Here is a 15,939-nt window from a genome sequence, read left to right on the forward strand (position 1 = left end):
AATTGGTCAATAGAACTGATTCCCTTCATTTCGGGGTCAGGGAATGTTTCTTAGTTGGAGTTCATTTTTGCTTCCTTAGAATGGTTTCCTATTCCAAGTCCCAACTCCAGCTCAGCTGACCTGTAACAACTTCAAGCAAATTATGTATCTTTAAGACACAGAGAAGTGCTTGCTTCGGCAGCACATATACTAAAATTGGAACGACACAGAGAAGATTAGCATGGCCCCTGCGCAAGGATGACACGCAAATTCGTGAAGCATTCCATATTTTTAGAGTGAAAAATAAAGAAAAAAAACACACAGAAGAAACAACTTTTCACAGACTTCTCTACCAGCTTCTACAATGGTACACCAAATTAGATGTAATTTTATCTATATAATATATGCTATATATTATATATGTATATGTATATGTATATATGTATTAATTATACATGCAGGCATACACATATATGCATATACATATATACACATATGATTACATGTAGTCAACTCCACAAACCTTATCACTTACAGTGCTTCTATTTTTTCTGATCAAACTCTGGCTTAAGACTAATTTAAGTTATCTGAACAAATCAGTCCCCAAATTTACTTATAGTGGCATTACTCCCTGTGGATTTGAGGTCATGGAATTGTGGCTGATCTTTATAAGGTTAGGAAAATGGCAGGAATCACATTTGAGATCCTGAGGTAGGGAATGCCTTGGTATGCAGAGAAACATATGCCCTGAATGCAATGGCCACCTCTGCCTGGGAGGACCTGTTTGAGTTAGGTCTAGTGGATGTGGCCCCATAGATATCACAACAGAGCTTCCAATTATACTTTGGATCCTATTAAACTTTAAATCATCTAGAGCATGTCCCAGATCTAGATCACGTTAAAAGAACAATATTTGGACTTTAAGGAAAGGACCAAACTATTATACTCTTATAGATGATGGGCAAATACTGGTCTTCTATTATTCCATGTGTTGCCTGTGTCAGCTGGGGTGAAAGGGAGTCCCACTGAGATCAAACAGCCTTACTAGAATCACTGCAGAAATGAAGTGGGTCAAGGGTAGCAATGCTACAATAATCCGAAACCAGACCAAACATTAGGCTGTGCCTTTCATTCATATTCCCCAAGCTAATTGGCACAGTATGCATAGTTTCAAGTTATTCTAATGCCGACAGTACAAAACGCCAAGGTGGGCTGTAACTAGTGGATTGACAATATGGCTAATCGGATGGCAACAAAAAGACTAAATAATTCATGCAAAGCTAATTTTGAAAAAGGAATTATCAAAAGTTCTGGCCTTAAATACAGAGCCCAGTTGATGAAGGAGAGGTTATACATACAATATTGAAACAGGTGTTATAACTTTTTGTTTTTTTAAAGATTTTATTATTATTGGAAAGCCGGATATACACAGAGGAGGAGAGACAGAGAGGAAGATCTTCCATCCGATGTTTCACTCCCCAAGTGAGCCGCAACGGGCCGGTACGCACCAATCCGATGCCGGGAACCAGGAAACTCTTCCGGGTCTCCCACGTGGGTGCAGGGTGCCAAAGCTTTGGGCCGTCCTCGACTGCTTTCCCAGACCACAAGCAGGGAGCTGGATGGGAAGTGGAGCTGCCGGGATTAGAACCAGCGGCCATATGGGATCAAGGCGAGAACTTTAGCCACTAGGCCACGCCGCCAAGCCCTGATGCCTTACTATTAAAGGCAGGTGAATTAAGGGGAGACCTGACCTAGCTGGTGGCTAGGAGGGGGTCACGGGGGTGTGTCTTAAGAGGGTGATTCTCATGTGAATGTTGATTTTTTTTTTTTTTTTTTCAATTTGTGGTTGGCCTAGGTGCTCTCTCTCTCCTTCCTGGATCACCATTTGATTGTTCCTCTGCACTGCCGTTAGCAGCAAACACATTACACAGCTGGGCTGCCTGAATCTGAATTATAACCTCAAACTAAGCTTCTACATGAAGTCTGCATATGATGTGGTTTTCTTGCAGCGGGGCAGCTCATTCCAGGAATGTTTGTTACAGAAGAACAAGGTGTGATTTCTACCTTCCTTCCTTCCTTTTGTTTTGTCTTTCTCTGTGTAGCTGATGCAACTCAATGGATACTTTCCTAAGTAAAAGGCAGAGCATGATTGGCAGTTGTTCCTCCAATGGGAGAATCCATGTACCCAAAAGGGAGGATGATGGGCTGCATGACAGTAAGTATCTTCAGTTATCATAAAACATCTACTTGGCAAAACTAGAGTCTTCATTCCTCAGAGAAAGTCTTGCCTAAAGAATAAGTTGTGGTGGAAAAGGGAAATTAAAACCTGAGAGGGCCGTTGACCCGGTTCTGTTGAAGCTGAGTTGACCAAGAGACACTAAAATATGATGAATAAAAGACATATTTGTTCTTTTGTGACAACCTTGACCACATTGTCACACTAATTCATCACATTAGTGATGGGGATAATTCAACATCCATTTGTGATGACCACAAGGACAGCTGGTCTTGCACACAGTTTATTGTGTACTTGTAGATAGTCAAGCTGGTACCTTTGCTGTGGATATTTTTAGATCAAGTAACACATTTTTTTTGTGTGTGAAAACAGGAAACACGTGTTCTGGTGCCTGAAGTGCATGTAGTAACTGCAATTACAACAACAGCCTGGCCCACAGCTGCTGGAACCAATAATACAGGTGTAGTATCTACCAGCACGATAATTTTAGGCTTGCGTCATGACCATTTGCTCATATAATTTGGATTGTAACCTGTAACTTTGATGAATGAATAAGCACCTAGGCATTTAAAACAAGCTGCATGAGATTCTACTTATATTTATTGGTTTCAGAAACCAAGGGTATACCTAGCAATTAATTTCATATAAACCAGTAATTCTCAATTCTGGGTGTACATTAAAATCACCTAACAGGATTTTCAAACCATAAAATACATGTTTTCCATCTCCAGAGATTATGATGCAATTTGGTTGAATTGGCATTTGAGGGCCAGAATCCTTAAAACAACAACAACAACAACAACAAAGAAACACGTCCCCTGATGATTCTGTTCCCCGTGAACTAGTACAAAATGTAGGCCCCATACTACAAACTGTGCCATGGTTGTTACAATGTAGTCCTTGGACCAGAACCAGCAGGGTTGTCTGGAAATTTGTTTGGGTCCCACTATACCTCTACTGAGTCGGAAGCCCTGAGGTGTGGTCGAACAAGTCCAAGAGCGACTGATGGAAGCCTGATGGTTGAGAAGTCGAGCACAGGTGGAATACGCTGATGGAGTTTTAGTGAGCATCCTTTTATTTCTACTAATGAATGAGAAACACAGTCATTCCAAACGTGTCTGGGGTAGAACTCTGTGGACTGATGGGATTCTTTTCTCATTTTAAAGAAGAGAGTGAAAGGCAAACTTACAGAAAGAAGCAGAGTAAGAGAAAGAGCTCCCATCTCCTGGTTCACTCCCCAAATGGCTTTAACTACTAGAGCAGAGCCAATCTCAAGTCTGGAGCCAGGAGATTCTTCTGGGTGTAGATACAGGGTCCCAAGGACTTGAGCTATCCTCTGCAGCTTTCCCAGGCCCAAAGCAGGGAGTTGGAAGGAAGTGGAGCAGCCAGGACATGAACCAGTGCCCATATGCAATACTGGCAATTGAAGGTGGAAGTCCATTTTTTAAAGAAAATTATTTTAATTTTTGATCATTTTTACATAGTTGATTAGGGTCAAGGGTTACAGCAAGATGGGTAAGACCATTTCCACATCCTCTTTTTTTCTTCCTGCATTTGGGAGAAGGGGGAGATAAGGGGAGAAGCCACACAAAGAATCCCAAACTCCTCTGTACCCTGGGATGGAGAACAGCCACCTGACATTATCCCAGAGTCCCCAATGTGGGGCATGCTCTGAGGGTGCGGCTCATGAGGTTTTGATAGCTCAATACTTTGTAATTTCTGCTGATCTCACCATTCCAAGCATGGTGAAATCTCTCCAGAATCCATAGGTTGACAGCCCACCTTAGAGTCTCTGTTTGCCCAGCTATTCACTGCTGATACTTGGCTGGGGTAGTTGATCGATTTGTTCTGTCCTCGTCCTCTGTTGTGGTACCAGGTGTCCTCCGCAGATTCCAGAGTACTGCCATATCCTCCATATGCATCTGGATATGCTGTCCACTGCTCCTTCTGAGCCTCTGAGGAGGCCTATCTCTGACACATGTGCTCCACAGTCAGACCGTGGAACCTATAATGCTCTTTATGGTTGGGATTCTGAGTCCAGCAATTCAACTGGGGAGCTCCCCATAGAAGCTTCATCGAGGTGATCCCAGACTTGATTCTTGTGTGTGCTTGCCAGTACAGGGTCGAGCACAGTTTTTTGTCACACTGGTAGTTGCAGTTGCTGAGTTAGTTCTATCTCCAGCTCTTTCCTTCACACAAACTGCTGGGTGTTGCACCCCAGCCTGATCCTACCCACCTCACATTCAGTCCTCACAGAAACCAGGGGGAGCTGCAGCCTAGTTGGAGAAACCCACAATTACCCCCTACCTGGCCTGCTCCCTGCCCTGGTTCCCATGCTTGTCAGTATGTACAACAGACTGGTCCAGTCTGTCCCACATCCCATTCAGTTCATCCCATACATGTTGATGGGCATGTAAAACCCAACCAGCACCATTATCCAGCACACACATGTGCTGGCAGGTTACTGTCTCTGTCTAGCCATGCCTGCCCCAGTCCTGCTTCTCATGATCAGCAGGTGGGGTGGCAACCCAAGAGGAAGGTGCTCACTTTTTCCCTACTGGGCCCACTCTTAGATCTTGCACTCTCCAGGTAAGGTTCTGCAGTTTAACTTGACCGAATTTGTTCACTGTGCCAGCATCTGCCAGCTAATGGTGTGTCAAAGCCCAACCAATCCACACTCTGGCTTATGCATGAACCAGTAAGAACAGTCAACCCAGCCTGACTTGCCCATGATCCAGCTCACATGAGGCCAACAGGTGTTGTGGCCCTGCCTGGCCTGGTCTGCCCTGATCCCAGCTCTCATGCCCACCAGTGTCAGTGGTGGTCCAGCAGGGGAGTCCCATGCATCTCCCCTGCCATGTTCTGCCCTTCCTTCCTGGGTCTCACATGTGTTATTTGGGTGCTGCACCACAGTCTGGCATGCCCTGCCTCTCCTTGATATTTGCCAGTGGGTGCTGTAGCCTGGCTGGGCCTGGCCTGCACTCAATTCCAACTCACGCTGGTGGGGGTTACAGCCTATCCCAGTCCAGCTGGCCTCCAGTCCTAGCTCTAATGTGAACTTGCTAGTATTGCAGTCTGACCCAGCCCAACCAACACTCCATTCTGATTCTCGTATTTTCAGGGGTGATATGAACTGGCCTAGTCTGATTCACCCCTCACCTCTGCCAGATGTATGCCAGTGGGTACCATTACCTGGTCTAGGCTGGGGTGCTCCCTATCGTGGTTCTTGCGCTCACTTGCAGGGACTGTGTCCCGAGAGGAGTTTCCCAAGCTCCTCCATCAGAATCTCTCCCAATGCCAGATATCAGGCACATGGGTGGGTTTATGGGCCAGTCCTACTTAGTCCACCTCCTGTTGTAGCAGAAACAGTGGCCCTTCCTGATCGGCCTTCACCCATTCTGGTTTTTACTGTTGGGTGTTACAGCCAAGCCAAGCCTGGTGCACACCCAGACACAGCTTACATATGGCTTAGCGGGGCAGACACCTAACCCAGCCTGTTCTACACCCACCCTGGTTCTCATGAGCACCAGTGGGTGCTGGAGTCTTGCCTAGCCTGGCGCACCTCAGACCCAGTCCATGCTTGTGCCAAATAACACTGCAGCCATGCCCAGATTAGACAGCAGCCCCCACTCTGGTCTTTGAATTCACCATGGGAACCACAACCCATTCGGGGCATCCCCTAAGCTTCCCACCTAGGCCTGTTCCCAGTCATAGATATTGCATTTGCCAGTGGTTTCTCTGACTCAGCTTGGCATAGCACCTCACCTGTCTTTGTAGCTAAGCCTGATCCGGTCTGCTCCCAGTCCCAACCATTGTTGGGGGGTGCTGGAACATGGTCCTGCTCAGTCTGCTCCCATCCCTGACTCATGCAAACTGGTAGGTGTGACAGCCTAGCCTGGCATGGACCTGCTCTCTAGCCTAGCTTCTGCTCTTGCTAGTGAGCTAAGATTGCTCGGCCCTGCCTGATCTGCCCCCTTTCAAAATCAGCTCACATATTAGCCAACAGTTGGAGCTACCTTGCCAATCTTGCCCGACCCCCAGGCCTGGATTATATGTTCACCAGTGGGAGCTATGACCTGTCAGGGGAGTTTCCCACATCTGCCCACTTGGCCCACTCCCAGACTCAGACCTCACACATACCAGTGGGTGCTAGTCCTTTGCTCAGTATAACCTGCCCCTTCATCTTGGCCTAGTATGAGCTGGTCAATGTGTCAGTCTGGTCCGTTCCACACCCTGTTTTAAGACGCATATGTGGGTGCTGTAGCCCGGTCCTGCCCAGTCTATTCTCAGCCGCAGTGCCCAGGAGTGTTGGCAGGTTCCATGGTCACACCTAGCATAGCCCATCACCACCCCAACTCTTGAGCTAACCAGCAGGACTTGTTTTTCCACAGAATTGGGCCCACACATCCCCCACAGAATCTACCCCTGGACCTGGTTCTCTTGTGTGCTGGTTAGTGTCATGGCCTTGCCTAATGCGACCCATCCTCTGTTCTAATAGTCAGGTCCTGAGTTTGTAGCCCTGCTAGACAGGCCTCCAGCTCTAGCTTTTGTATGGGCCAGTGTGTGGTGGCCAGCAACATTCTGCACTAACACGCCCAGCTCTGGATTCCCATGTGGGCTGGTGCATCATTCTGACTCATACAGATCTTCCAGTCTCTCCCCTCCAGATCACCAGTTCTCAGCCCCCTCACTTACCTGCAAGTACAGTGCCTCTGTTGTTATTCCCTCAGAGTTCATCCTCACCTACACATATGGTGGTCTTATCCATGGATATCCCTAGGCAGTAATTTCACATCCCCAATTTCCCAGAGCTTGTTGCCAGGTGGAAAGTGGATGAAGTTCGGTGCCGTGGGTGCACTGGCCACCTGAACCAAGATGTTTGGCTGCTTTTAAACAGTCAGGCTATGCTACACCTCCACTCACCACCAGCCAAAATCAGTCAGTGGAGTGGAGATTCCTGCTGGGGTCTATGCAGCAGGTGTGGAGGACATGAAGGTGTGAGGAGAGCAGCTCCCCTGCTGGCAAGGCCCTAGGAGCTCCCCTGGAGTTTGTGACTTTTTCTGTATAAATAAAAGGGACAGTTTTCTTGCATTGTCCATTATGATCCTGGAATTGTAGTGGTCCATTTCTTTTCTCTTTACGCCTACTCCACGCATCCTTCTTGAGTTCCGAACTAGGCTGTAGCTGGCCTCTGGTAGGTTCCTGCTTGCCTTGGTTACCCTTGTGGAGTAGCCTCTAATTTTTTTTTTCAGCTGATAGGACTTCCATGAACACATACAATGTGAGTCTACTGGTGGTGACTTCTTTTAACTTTGATATGTATGACATGCCTTTTTTCCATCTGCATTGTTGGATAGGTATTTTTACTATATGTTAGTGTTTTTCAGATAAAGAACAAGCACAGTTGCTCAATAGACTAATCCTCTTCCTGCAAGTGTGGGCATACAATATTGCTGTCAGTTCATGTGCCAACTGCTCCACTTCCCATCCAGCTCCCTGCTTGTGGCCTGGGAAAGCAGTAGAGGATGGCCCAAAGCCTTAAACCTCTGTATTTGTGTTCAAGACCTGGAGGGGGCTACAGGTTTCTGGCTTTAGACTGGCTCAGCTGCAGCTTTTGTAGCCATTTAGGGGGTGAATGAGCTGCCAGGAGATCTTGTTATTTCTCCTCTCTGTAAATCTGCCTTCCCAATAAAAACAAATCCTTTTAAAGAAAGAACAAATAGGATATATGAAAGATATAAAGAAGAGATGTAAGAACTGGTTTGTGAGATTGTGGAGGCTAAGAAGTCCTGTGATGTGTTATTCGCAAGCTAGAAAATCAGGAAAGCCAGCAGTATAACTCCATCTGCGTTCAAAGGCCTAAGAACAAGGAGTCAATGGTGTAACTCCAGCCTGAGAGCAACAATCAGAGATCTGTCGGAGGCACATAAAGAGGACTGCAAGTGAAACTCCCATATTTCCCGCTGAACCATGTGAAAGCTGTTGTCTGGTCATGGATCAGGTATTGCTGGGCTGCAGTAACCAACAGCAGGATCGCTGTGGACCAGATGAGCAAAGTCGCTGTTCTTGCCAGGACAGAAGGTGGACAAATTCAATCTGGGCCAATGACCCACTGGTATAAGCGAGAATTACCACTGGGAAGAGACTAGATAGAGGAAATTGGGTAATTCCTTCACTGAGACAAAGTCCCTGCAGGTGAATGCAAGAACTAAGGCAAGACAGCCCAGACCCTGCCAGGTTACAGCATGCACTGGCATACATGTGGGTCAGGTCTGAGGCAGACCAGTCTGGGCCAGTTCATAACACCCACTGGCAGATCTGAGAATCAGGACAAGGAGCAGGAAGAGCCAGATCGGGTCACAACACCAGCTAGTTCACGTTAGGGTCAGGACAGCAATCAGGCTGGGCTGAGATAGGCTGCAGCACCCACCATCAGGGGCTGGAACAGCTCAGGTCCTAGGGCCCACCTGCGTGGTGGGGGCCCAGGTTTGTGAGTCTCAGAGATGGGGGGTCCAGCGGGGCTGGAGGTGGGTGCTGGTTTATCAGACCCAGGGGTGGGGGATCTGGTGGGGATTTCATACATGTGGTTGATCTGCAGCTTTGCACAGGTCCCACTCATCCCTGCTCTGAATGAGCAAGTTACAAGACTCCATGACACTAATGGTCTAGCCATGCAGGTCTGCAATTCTGTTGTTCCTTCACTAGGCCTTGGTCTAACTGCAGGCCTTGCTAGATCAGCCGTTAGAAAACAGTGGTTGCTGCATTTCCCCCTGACTCCAGCCACTGTGGTGAGCTGTCCTGGGCCTGCCTGGGCTCCCGGGGTTGCTCCCTTGGGAGGGAGAACTCCGAGGGGGGAGTCTCTAGGGCCGGGGCAGGCACAGGGCCCACCCACCACCATAACTGGGCAGGGAATGGGATTGGGGAGGGGCACAATCTTGGGCCTGGGGGCTGAAACTTCCGGCAGCCTGCAGGCTGCTGGTGGGTCTCAGACCGGGGCATCTTCATGCCTGGATCCCTGACTCCAGCCATTGTGTGCATGTGGTGAGCTGTCCCTGGGCATCCAGCACGTCATTTGGCACCAGGCTCTGCCTGCTGGCTGCCCGGCCATGAGCTCTGGGGTTTTGGTTCTTTGAATCGCTGGTGCTTAGGTAGCTCCACATTGAACCCACCGTGCTTCTGGGATGTGAATCAATCCTATAGATTTCCAACGACAGAGTAACTTTTCCTTTGAAGAACTTGTAATCTCAAGACCAAAATAAACAATTGGGACCTCATCAAACTAAGAAGCTTCTGTACAGCTAGAGAAACAATCAACAAAGTAAAAAGGCAACCCACAGAATGGGAGAAGATCTTCGCACACGACTTAGGTGATAGAGGGCTGATATCCAGAATATACAAAGAGCTACAAAACAACCAAAATGTCAAAACAAACAAGCCACTCAAGAAATGGGCACGGGAAATGGGCAAACACTTCACAAAGGAACAAACCCAAATGGCAAATAAACATGAAAAAATGCTCAAGTTCTCTGGCAATAAGGGAAATCCAAATTAAAACATCAATGAGGTACCACCTAACGCCAGTAAGACTGGCCCACATGCATAAAAGCACCAACAACACTTGTTGGCAAAGTTGCGGGGAAAAGGGAACCCTACTCCATTGCTGGTGGGGCTGCAGGCTGGTACAGCCTCTATGGAAATCAGTATGGAGAACATTCAAACAACTCAAATACAACATACTGTATGACCCGGCAATAGCACTCCTAGGAATATATCCAGAACACTTGTTTTATGAGAAACCAACATGCACTCCTATGTTCATAGCAGCACAATCAGTAATTGCAAAAACATGGAAGCAGCCAAAATGCCCATCAACAGAGGATTGGATAAGAAAGCTATGGTTCATCTACTCCATGGAATACTACTCAGCTATTAAAAAAAACAAAATGCAGTTCTTTGTGGCCAAATGGGCCAAACTGGAAACCATAATGCTAAGGGAAATGAGCCAATCCCAAAAGGTTAAATGCCACATGTTTGCCTTAATTTAAGATGACACGATGTTATGTATAACAAGTTATGTTATGAATGTTATATGTTGTGTATAAACTAAATTGAAATGTCAATGAGGTGGTCACAGAAGGTGGATAAGAAATCGCATTTACTTTTACCATATTGGTTACTCATTACTATGTCAATTAATTCCATGGTGATGTAAATTTTTGCTGATGGTATGTTGGAGCTTTTAATTGATCGGGATGATACTCTGCTGGCTCTGTCTTCAGACCAGAGAGGGTATACCTAAGAAGCCGTTGAACTTGACTAGACAATAAGATGCTGGACTCTATGTTTGGTATATGCTTGCAATGGGGGAATCTCAACTGAACTTGAACTGTGGTTATGCAACAAGGTGGAGGAATCCACCATGGTGGGAGGGTCTGGGGAGGGGTGGGGAGAATCCCAGTACCTATGAAACTGTGTCACATAATACAATGTAATTAATGAATTTAAAATAAAATTAAAAAAAAAAAAAGAACTTGTAATCACTGAACAATGCTGACCACTGAACACCAGTCCATGCAAAAGCTAAGACTTGGGGCTTGTCTAGCAGGATCAAATCCTATTACCTGACATGATGGTGGGTCAGGAGACAGGTCACATTAGGCAGGGCCATGACATTAACTAGCGCGCTAGAGAACCATATCCAGGGGAAGATTCTGTGGGCGAAACCCTGTGGAAATTCTAGCCCCATGGATTAGTTCAAGAGATGGGGTGGTGATGGACTAAGCTAGGTGTGATCAAAGAGCCTGCCATCAATCACAGGTTAAGGAACTGACAACAATCTGGACAGGTCAAGGCAGCAGCACCTGAATGTACATCCTGAATAGGGTGTGGGGTGGGCCGGGCTGCAACGTTCACCAGCTCATATAAGGCCAAATGGAAGGTCAGACTATGCCGGGCACTGGCCTAAAACCCACTGGCATGTATGAGAACTGGTTCTGGGAGGGGATCAAATAGAGGTACTTGGGAAACTCCCCTGGTGAGTCATAGCTCCTGCCTGTGAACATGTGGCCCAGACCTTGGGGGTTGGACAAGCTGGGCAAAGTAGCTCCAATGGCTGGCCAATGTGTGAAATGGTAATGGAACAGAGCGTACCAGGCAGGACTGAGCAAACCTTAGCCCCTAAGTAAAATTAGAAACCAGGATGGAGCACAGTGCATGTCGAGCTAGGCTCTTGCACCTACTGGTCTGCGTGAGCCAGGGACGCTAAGCCACAGTGTCTAAGGCAGGGGCTGGGACAGGTGAGGTGCTGTGCCAAGCTGAGTCAGAGCAGCCACTGGCATGTGTGTGATCTATGGCTGGGAACAGGCCCAGTTGGGGAGCTAAGGGGACACCCTAACTGGGTTGAGGTTCTCATCAACGGGCGCATGGGCTGGAATAGGGGTTTCGTTCTGATCTGGATGCAGTTGTAGTCTCCCTTGGCACAAGTGTGGACTGGGACTGGATGCACCAAGCCGGGCAAAACTGCAACACCTTCTGGTGTTCTGGAGGACCAGGGTAGATGTGGGACAGACTAGGCTAGGTCTCAATCTCAACTGAGCCATGTATGGGCTGTATGTGGGTATGGATGAGCTCTGCCTGGGCTGAAACATCCAACAGCAAGAACCAGAATGGGCTGAAGGCTGGTTAGGAAAAGCCACTGTTCCTGCTAGGACAGGAGGTGAACTGAGTAGTGCTGGCTCATGGACACAAAATCTGGCATTGAAGAGGTTCTGATGGAGGAGCCTGGGCAACTCTGCTGGCAAGACACAGAACCGGCAGGTAAGTGCAAGAAGCATGATAGGAAACATCCCAGAAGAGGCCATGGACAGTTTCTCACTGGCATACACTTGGCATGGGTCAGGGGCAGACCAGGCTGAATCAGTTCACGTTATCCACTGGCGAATCCAAGCACCAGAACAGAGTGTGGGTCAAGCCAGGTTTGGTCGTGACAAAAACCAGTGCACATTATGGAATGCCAAGGTGAGGATACCTGTACCAGATGTGACCGCAGCACCCAACAGCACACGTTAGAACCAGGAAGGGAGAGGGCAGAGCTGGCAGGGGGATTAAGGGGGGAGGTTTCCCTTGCTGGACAGTTACTCCCACTGGAGAGCATGAGCTGAGTTGAGGGCAGACCAAATTAAGCAGTGCTACAACCCCTGTGGGCATCATGTGGACTATATAGGGGAAAGCCAGGCTGGGTTGATTGACCCTACTGGTGCAAACTACAATTAGAGTGGGTGAGGGTTGGTTGGGCTTTGTTGCAGCATCAGCTGGCAGAAGCTGGGGGCCAATTCTGTCAAGTTAAACCACAGAACCACCTGGAGAGTGCATAATCTGGGAGTGGAAATGGCCTGGGAGGGAAACAGTGGGCTCCTCTTTCTTGGGTTACCACTCCCATGGGAGGGCACGAAAACTAGGACAGGGGCTGGGGTGGCTAGACAGAGAGACACCCAACAATATTCGTGAGGGCTGGATAGTTGAGCCAGGCTTTTCATTGACATATATGAGATCTGAATGGGATGTGGGACAGACTGGACTAGTCTGCTGCACATACTGGCAAACCAGGGCAGGGGGCGGGCCTGGTGGGGGTTATTGTGGGTCGCTGTGACTGGGCTGCATCTCCCACTGGTTAATGTGAGGGCTGAGTATGTGCTGGGCAGAACCAGACTGGACTGCAGCACCCATTGGTTCCGGTGGAAGACAGGGCTGGAAGCAGAACCAACCCAGCAATTGCAACCACCAGCTGATTGGGGCAATGGATTGTGCTGGGCCCTGCACTTGCTAGTACACATAAGAATCTGGTCTGAGAACACCTCAGACAAAGTTTCATTGGGGATACCCCCAGTCGAACTGTCAGACTCAGAACCTTAACCATGAAGAGACAGAAGACAGAACAAGTCAATCAACCACCTCAGCTATGTGTTGGCAGTGAAGAACTGGGCAAATGGAGACTCTATGATGGACTATGTCAATCAGCGACCTCATCATGCTTGGAGTGGTGAGATTGGCAGTGGTTCATAGCTGTTGAACTATCAAAACCGCTTGAGCAGGACCCTCGGAGCATGCCCCACATCGGGGACCCGGGGATGGGTGTGAGACTGAGTGGGGGCTTCCCCCTTAAAATCCCCATTTACCTCAGATATATGAAGGAAACAATGTGGAACTGGTGGTCTTGCCCATTTTCCTGTAGCCCTTGAACCTTTTTACCCTAATTGACTATGTAAAGATTGTCAAAAATATGATAAAAAGAATGGAAAAAAACACAGTGGTTGCTGCATTTTTTTTAAAGTTTAGTATATTTTTAAAAGATTTATTTATTTATTTGAAAAGCAGAGTTGTGGGTGTGTGGGGAAAAAGAACAGATGGGGAAAGAGAAAGGTTTTCTCTCTGCTTTGTTCCCCAAATAGCCACCATGGCCAGGAAGGCCAGGTCAAAGCCAGGAGCCTGGAACTCCATCAGGTCCCCAACACGGGTGCAGGAGCACAAGGATTTAGACCATATTCTACTCTTTTTCCAGGTACATTAATAGGAAGTTGGATGGGAAGTAGAGCATCTGGGACTCAAACTGGCACCCATATGAGATCTGGCATCAAGGTGGTAGCTTAGTCTGTTGTGCCACCAACATTTGTTTCATTTTTAGTTTTGTGATGTAGCAGTCCCTGAGATCAAAGAACCAAACTGAGTCCAGACCAAGTTGCTAACCTCCCCAATTGTGAGCTCAGTAAATGCTTTTGTTTGAAGTCATCACATTTTGCCATGTTGTAATATGTAGCTGAAACAGACTCCTTTAATAATGTTTTTTTCAAGTTTGTAATTGTCTCATATTATGTTTACTTTCCTTCTCTACGTGGTTTAGCATTTAAACAGTCACAGACTGGAAAATATTCTCCCTGATTTTTTTTACAGATCTATTTTCTTTTTCTTTTTGGAAAGTCAGATTTAGAGAAAGAATGAGAGACAGAGAAAAATCTTCTGTCCACTGGTTCACGTTCCAAGTAGCTGCGACAGTCAGAGCTGAGCTGATCCAAAGCCAGGAGCCAGGAGCTTCTTCTGGGTCTCCCACACAGGTGCAGGTCTACGGGATTTGAGCCATCCTCTACTGCTTTCCCAGGCTACAAGCAGGGAGCTGGATGGGAAGAGTGGCAGCCAGGACACGAACCGGTACCATATGGATACTGCACATGCAAGGTAAGGGCTTTAGCCACTAGGTTACCACACTGGGCCTGGCCATAATTTCTTTGAAGATTTTCCATAGGTTATGTACTTCCATGGTTATTGTGACCCATGATAATCTCTTTGGATGAGATGGAAATGACGATTTCTTTGAAAGTTTTTTCTTTCTCATTTATCTTTTTTCCTTGATAAGTGCATTCTTATGCTGGTACATACATGGATGCTATTTCCTGTCTCAAGGCACATTGATTTTCCTGTAGGATCTGATAATTTGGCTTGGCTTGGTGATAGAGATTCATGGAACACTCCTGGTGGCGTGGGGGTAATTTTGCTCTGCCAAGCAGGCTTGGAGCCACATAACTGTTGGCTCCTAGGATAGTAGCAGGTTATTTTGTGTGAAATATTTATTGTTGACATTCTCTAAAGTCATCAAACAATATACAGCTTCTGCTCTCTTGTGCTGTGGTGAATTAAGCAAGAGACGTGCCATATGTATGAGGGAATTGTCAGTGGGAGAGCAATGTCCTGTTCAAGAGGTCAGGTAGCACCTGGTCATGTGTGATCTTATGAAGATGACCAACATAGAACCAGCAGTGTAGGGACAAATGGCGGAACCTATTCCTGGCCTAAGCAAGAAAGCACTTCTAAAAATTCTCTGAAACAGCAAAGTGGGACCAGCATTACGGTGTAGCTGATAAAGTTATCATCTTTGACCCTGGTATCCCGTAGGGGTGTTGGTTCTTGTCCTGGCTGCTCCACTCAAATCCAACTCCTGGATAATGACCTGGCAAAAGTAATGGAACATGGTCAAGTGTTTGGATCCCTGCCACACACACTGGGAGACATGAAAGAAGCTCCTGGCTCCTTGATTTGGCCTGATGCAGCCTTGGGTGTGGTGGCCATCTTGAGTGAAACAGCAGATGGAAGAGTTCTCTCATCCTTCCTCTAACTGTTTCAAATGAAATCAATTTAAAAAATAACAAAGAACTCTTGAGTTCCAACCATAAACCATGGCTTAAAACTGGCATTTGGTGAGTTTGACCTTGGGACTTGGGTGTACGGACCTCCTAGCTGTGTGACGGCTACTGGGGGGACCACGGCTGGATGGCCCATGCACCAACAGTGCCTGTGCATCACCTATGGGCCACCTGGCAATGCAATCTGGGATCTTGGAGGTGTGGGTTTACAGGGAGTTTGAGAGATGGCACATGTTGGCATTACCAAGGAGCTTGGGGTCAGGTCCAGATGAGGAATGACTTCTCTGGAACTTCCATGGACAAGGCCACTCCATTTGAAGGACTACAACATGGAACCCACCAGAGAGTGTCAAAACATGGAACAGGTTCAGTGAGGCTGGGCCATGAAGTCAAATAACAAGTGAGGGAATTAGGTCTGGGGGTAGAATCTGCAGGGGAATATATGGGCTCACCCATGTAGTCTGTTTGCTTTATTAAAAAAAAAAAAAAAAAAAAAAGAACTGTGGCTGGGAATAGGCTTGGTTGGGGAACTAA

At 47.2% G+C, this 15,939-nt stretch overlaps 1 non-coding gene across 1 annotated transcript; it reads left to right on the forward strand.

The window, feature by feature from the left end:
• Positions 1-165: 165 nt before the first annotated feature.
• LOC118758652 (U6 spliceosomal RNA) lies at positions 166-272 on the forward strand. The gene has a single exon (XR_004995753.2). It is a non-coding gene; the product is annotated as a U6 spliceosomal RNA (small nuclear RNA).
• The last annotated feature ends 15,667 nt before the right edge of the window (positions 273-15,939 follow it).

Source organism: Ochotona princeps, chromosome 2 (genome assembly GCF_030435755.1).
Source record: "Ochotona princeps isolate mOchPri1 chromosome 2, mOchPri1.hap1, whole genome shotgun sequence".
NCBI lineage: Eukaryota > Metazoa > Chordata > Mammalia > Lagomorpha > Ochotonidae > Ochotona > Ochotona princeps.